Source organism: Nothobranchius furzeri, chromosome 9 (genome assembly GCF_043380555.1).
Source record: "Nothobranchius furzeri strain GRZ-AD chromosome 9, NfurGRZ-RIMD1, whole genome shotgun sequence".
In the NCBI taxonomy this organism is placed as follows: domain Eukaryota; kingdom Metazoa; phylum Chordata; class Actinopteri; order Cyprinodontiformes; family Nothobranchiidae; genus Nothobranchius; species Nothobranchius furzeri.
The window spans coordinates 71,930,408-71,936,234 of NC_091749.1; the positions used below are offsets into that span (position 1 = coordinate 71,930,408).

At 42.0% G+C, this 5,827-nt stretch overlaps 1 long non-coding RNA gene across 1 annotated transcript in view; it reads left to right on the forward strand.

Moving 5' to 3' along the window:
• Nucleotides 1-330: 330 nt before the first annotated feature.
• The window catches only part of LOC139071694 (uncharacterized), a 9,968-nt gene continuing 4,471 nt past the window's right edge, over nt 331-5,827 (forward strand). The window contains exons 1-3 of the long non-coding RNA XR_011521531.1: nt 331-721; nt 3,602-3,701; nt 3,829-5,827. The exon at nt 3,829-5,827 is cut by the window's right edge and continues 4,471 nt beyond it. This is a non-coding gene — a long non-coding RNA (uncharacterized lncRNA). The remainder of the gene's footprint in view (nt 722-3,601; nt 3,702-3,828) is intronic.

A 5,827-nucleotide genomic window follows, 5' to 3' on the forward strand; every position in this document is an offset into this window, starting at 1 on the left:
TGACTGAGATGTTAGTCAGAACTTCCGTATCTAGGAGAGCTGAGTTCTGGATGTAAAGGAATTTGGTTTGCGTTAAGCTACGAGGTTGAGCAGATCAGATTAGGATGGTTTTGTCACTGTTGGGTTTTAACCCTCCCACTGTCTTTATGGGTGACCCCGCGAGGAAAGTTGACCATTGGGCAGGATTGATGGCTTATCCCTTGAGGTCCACGTGGCAGGGGTGAGGTGGTGCTCACTCCTCTCCCCTGCCACATGGATCCAAGGGATAAACCATCAACCCTGCTCAATGGTCAACTTTCCTCGCGGGGTCACCCATTAGGACAGCGGGAGGGTTAAATCACTTTTAAAGACTCATCTGTTCTCAGTTGCTTTTTATTCAGTTTGAGAATGCATCTGTTTTAGTAGCTTTTATGTCAGTTTTATATGTTTGTTTTTATCATGTTTTTACTTTGTGATGAACTTTTTATCTTGTTTTTAGGGAACGTCTGTTATTTTTGGCTTGTTAAGCACTTTGGTCGGCTTTTATGTTGTTGTAAAGTGCTTTATAAATAAAGTTGACTCGACTTGACTGGATTGTTATCAAAACCACATCCAGACGCAATCTCACTGTGTTCTACGTACCCAGGTGGAGACGGCCTTTTCGGATCAGAGATGTCGGGGGGGGGGGGGGTCGGAGGCCCCCCAGGCACCGAAGTCTGTAGATTAACTGCAGTACGACCAGGTAAGTCCAGAGTCACCTCCTGGTAAGGACAGTTGGAACTAGTTTGCGTCTCAGGAATAACTCTTAAGGAGTTGAACAAATCAGCTTGTTCTGCAGGAACTATTTTGTTGTGTCAGCTTCGCAGGTGCAAAAAGATTTTGACGACGTGTCAAAAGCTTTGGTGGGTTAAAGATGTGTTTGCTTCAGGTGGCCGGCCTGAAGCTTCTCTAGAACTGAAGAATCACCGGAGTGATCTGGTTTTAATGTTCTCATGTTATGATTGTGTAGCCAACCAGAGGTTGACAAGTTTGAGGATATTACCAAGAATCTCAGAAACACGCCTTCTTTGATCCGGAGGCTCTGATCTGGGGCAAAAGGCTAATTATGTGTCATGGATTTAACTTTACCTCACTTTGTTCTTGTGTGAGTGCAAATGTTATGACCTTGTCAAGCAAACATGCTGAAACAGATATCACTGAGCACAGATTAATGAACATTTCATTATTTTATAATTATTATAAGCAGCAATGAACAAACGTTTATTTAATGATTATCTAGCTTGTAAATTTCAGAAGTTCACATTTAATTTTTAAAACCTTATTTCTTCTGTTCTTTTGTGAGCAAGGAGCCTTAGATAAAAGGGGTGCTCTGTGAGGGACCTTGGAAGGAGAGAATGTTATTGTTATGATTTCGTTATCTCTGTCAGAGCTGCAGGCTCTGAGCTCCAGCTGGTGTGACGAAGGCGGGCGGATTTAAAGGGAACACGTGCAGTCACGTGTCTCCTTTTGACCAGATGTTGAATGGTCAAACAGTACCTAACCTGACCACTGCTGGATGTTACAGCTACAACTTGTAAACAAAAATTTATTATCAATGTTTGTGTCAGTCTTGGTCCAAAGTAACTTTTCTACGTTGTAAAAAAAAAAAAAAAACCTGCAACAAACCAAAGCTGGTGAAAACGTGTCAGACAGACCGATTTTACACACAGCTCCAGCATGATGCTCTGGATATCTGTGAGTTTCTGTGAGTATCCTATAAATAATTATTATAACAACCATGGTGTCCCGAACAGCCTCCCTTAGAGGAAATAGAGAACAGGACTAATGAGCGAATGGCTCGTCTAAGAGCAGCAAGAACAAAGTTGATTTATTTGATATATTTAAAAATAAATTACAAGTTCCAATATAATGACATGATAAATAAATACAATAGTTAAAAAATACAATTTAAAAAGATGATATCTCCAGATGGACCCAACTTCCAACAGTTTGGAAAGTCGGCTCAAAATGAGCCAAAAATCACAACCATATAACAATCTTTGGCTTGGCGCGCCATGCATCATGAAGTCTACAGAGAGGAACACGAAGGAATTCACCCCAACCCCCATGACCAGCGGATCAGCAGCCGTTCTATCACACACAAAGATTCTGGTTGCACCTTGTGAGAGTTTTGCACTGTTGATGCAGAACAACCCAAATGTACCTGAACCTTTCACACGGTGCATGCACCAACATGGAAATCTCTTCTTTTCACACGTTGCTCCATATAAGATAGCAAGGACTGCCATGGAGGCGCTTGTTTCGGTTGTACATTCTCATTCTCGGCCGAGCGTCTCCTTACTTCTGGATTTCCCTTGTTTTTGCAGTTCCGAATTCAGAAAGTCCTACATGCTGCAAACGCATGTGTGGCGTGAGCAGTCTGGTTGCGTTCAAACATCGGGTCATGCAGTGTGAGAACACGATCCATGAGCTGTGAATTAGTGAACTGGGAGATGTAGTTGCACCGTCTGAGCTGGGGCTGAAAACAACAAATGAAAACTCTGTGGAGTGTCTGGTCAGTTAAAACTTTAACGCAGTTTGTGCAGCATTGTCACTGCTAATTTTGCATTACAAGATTATTTTAGTCGAAATATTTAGAATTTCCTGTTAGCCTTGTTCAGAGATGATGTCATCCAAAAATGTGGGTTTTAGGAAGGCTGCTAAGCATTTTAGTAGGACGCGGTTCACCAAACGGGCTGTTCAGGAGGCTGTCTAATATGGGAAAAGTGGTAATGATTTATTACCTCAGAAACACTTCATAATGTCTGAAGAGTCCCTGTAAAATCCTCGTGTGACCCCAGGTACGTACCGTATCCAACACAGCAACTGCGCCCGGCTCGTGTGGCGCCAGCTTTTACCGGTAACTTCTGCAGGGAGCTACCTCATGCTTCTGGCTCCAGCAGAGTATGGTTGTGTTATTTCAGCTGTTTCTAGTCACATAAAGCATCCGCACCTGTAGCGTTATTACTGGACATGAAAACTCTAAGAAATTCAACAAAACAATGAACGAGCACGTCCTGTAATATTAGCATTGCATCAGTTATCAATAAAGATCCAACAATGTTAAACACATGATAAAAGGTTCTTCTTTTCTGGGTAGATGTCAGTGGCGGCTGGCCAGTAGAGGGCGATAGGGCGCCGCCCTCCCAGTTTCCCCTGTGTTTTTAATTTTTATTTAAAAAAATAAATAAATAAAATTAACAATAATCTCATATTCTAAGTTAATTGTGTGTTTTGTAACAAAAATAAACCATATATGTATATATATCTATATTGGTCTCTGCCGAGCGGTGGAGGCTGTGTGCTGTTTTTCAATCGCCCAAACAGGACGGGACCAGCTGTCCAATTGCTGACAAGAAAATCAAAGGGTAGGAATGGGAATGTATCCAATCAGCGTCGACGTTGTTTCAGAAGCATGATGGGCGATAGAGCTACCGCCAAGGCTTTCGTTGATGTTCGGTAGAACTCGGAGAGTCTCGACTCCAGCACGTTTTGACGGTCGTGACGCAGACGTAGACAGTGCGCCTCCAACATGGATACCGGATTTCAGCAGCCACTGAATTCAGTTCGGTCTCTTCTCCAGTATCCGTTCGAGAGGAGAACTATGGTGGAAAAACTTAATGTCAAAGAGCTTGGACCAGATCAGCCCGACGTAAAGATAAGCCAGCAGGACAAGGAGAGAGGTAAGCTGTACACACGAGGCTTCTCCCGAAATTGGTACACCAGGAAGCAGTGGCTAGCTGGATGCAATCACGCTAATGCGTTATTTTGCTTTCTGTGTTTGTTATTCAAAACGGCTGGGATCCACAGAAGGTGGATGTGGAACTTGTGTCTCATTAGGGACTCCATTCATTCCCTGACTGAGGAATGCAGCGCATCAGTGCAGCAGCCAACAAAGAAACGGAGGACGTTTGGACAGGGAGAACAGCAGCTGGGTGCAGAGGTAAGCTGTACATTACATTTCTGTAAACAAGACAATCAGAATCAGAAATCCTTGGTTGTCCCACAAACCGGGACATTTGTTTAGTAACATGTACATTGTTTAATGTGCAATAACTGTAAAAACTAATTTCAACACACATACCTATTATACATATTTAATCATGTAAATGTGTATTTCAAGTAAATTTGTACATACATCAATCTGATTCTATTTTAATTGTTACACTTCTGCTGCAGCAAACAAATTTCCCAGCTTGGGAAGTGGGAAATATGACATTTGTAAGAGGATACTGATGACATTATTTCCTATGAAAGTGTTTCCACTTTCCATAAGTCCTAACAGTGTAAATTTCTGGCATTTTGTCTAAGTAGTGTTTACTACCATTACTGTAACAAAACAATTCATAATTTTTCGTGTTCACTCAAATGTTGAAATTAAACAAAATGTTTTTGTTACTTGCCTCTTGCATTGCCTATTTACCATTTATGGTCGTGTTATTTTATGTGCAATTTAATGCAGTATTTTTCAACCTTGGTCCGCAAGGCAGCGTGCCAATAGTCAGACACACCTGGATTAATCAGTTTGTCCAATGATGTAAGACAGGAAATAAAAGAGCTGTGCTTAATTCAGGAAATAGTGAAGTTGTGCACAAAGCTCAGAAAGCACAAGTTTGTTTAAAAAAAAAATAGCACAGCCCCACCAAAAATATTTTTCACCAGCCGCCACTGGTAGATGTGCTGTTTAAACTCAAGCATGTGCAGAATTAATACTGATATTTGTTTTCTCCGATTGCTTCCTGTCACATTCAGTATGAAGAGGTTTCATTAGGCATAAAGATTCCACATATATTAATTTCTTTTATAGGGGGATTAATTTGTGATATTATAATATATTCCTTGTTACAGTGTGTGTGTGTGTGTGTGTGTGTGTGTGTGTGTGTGTGTGTGTGTGTGTGTGCTGATTATTCCTATTATATGTGTATAGTGTTTCAGGCAGAGTAACAGCAGTGTCATCTGCCAACGTTATTTCATGCTCGGTTGGGTGTGAATCAATTTCATTCCGGGGAACAATTACTGAAGATTGCGTGTTTTTTTTCTTCCTTCCAATCATAACATTTGAATGAAATCATTGTGCTCTGGTTAACATGGCGCCACAATCAGAACACATCATCTGTTCTGATCACGTGACTCCTGCGATGGACAGGTTGTCACATGCAAGATGTTCTTCGTCCCTTTTTTTTTGTTTTGTTTTTAACGAACCCAAACCTCCGCAGCGATTCCCTTTTTCTGCCCTCTTTTTCTCTGGGTCAATAAATCTGGCTGCTGACCCTGGTGAACATTTACATTGTTGGAACAGGCTGGTCAAACAATGCACGGAGCAGATAGCAGATAAAGCTTAACCCACTCTCCCATTACTCACACCAAGAATGTCGGCGGCGGACGGAAAACCCGGATTCCAGAAGCCCAGTTGGGCCGACGCTGCTTGTTATTTCTGGCTTTAGAATTTAAATGAGGCAAGTTGGGAGAAGGGCATCCTTCACGAGAAGCCATGCTTCAACGGTTTAAGAGGCTCATCAGTCTGAGGCTGTGCAGCTTTTACTAACAGTCACTCAAACCAGCTCCTCTAACTGGAGGAAAAGGTCCGTCCATGGATCGCTGAACAACACAGACAGGCCGTCTTCGTTTAGGACCGGCTGTAATTCGTCCTCTCCGACTTCCACCTCGGACATGTGAGGATACGGCAACAAGGTCCAGGATCTAAATAAATACATTAAAGAGCTTTCTGGGCCTGTCAAAGTGTGTTTTTATTGTGTGTGTAAATTTTATAAACAATTATCTGGTTTATGGCTTCCTGAGCAGCCTCTGT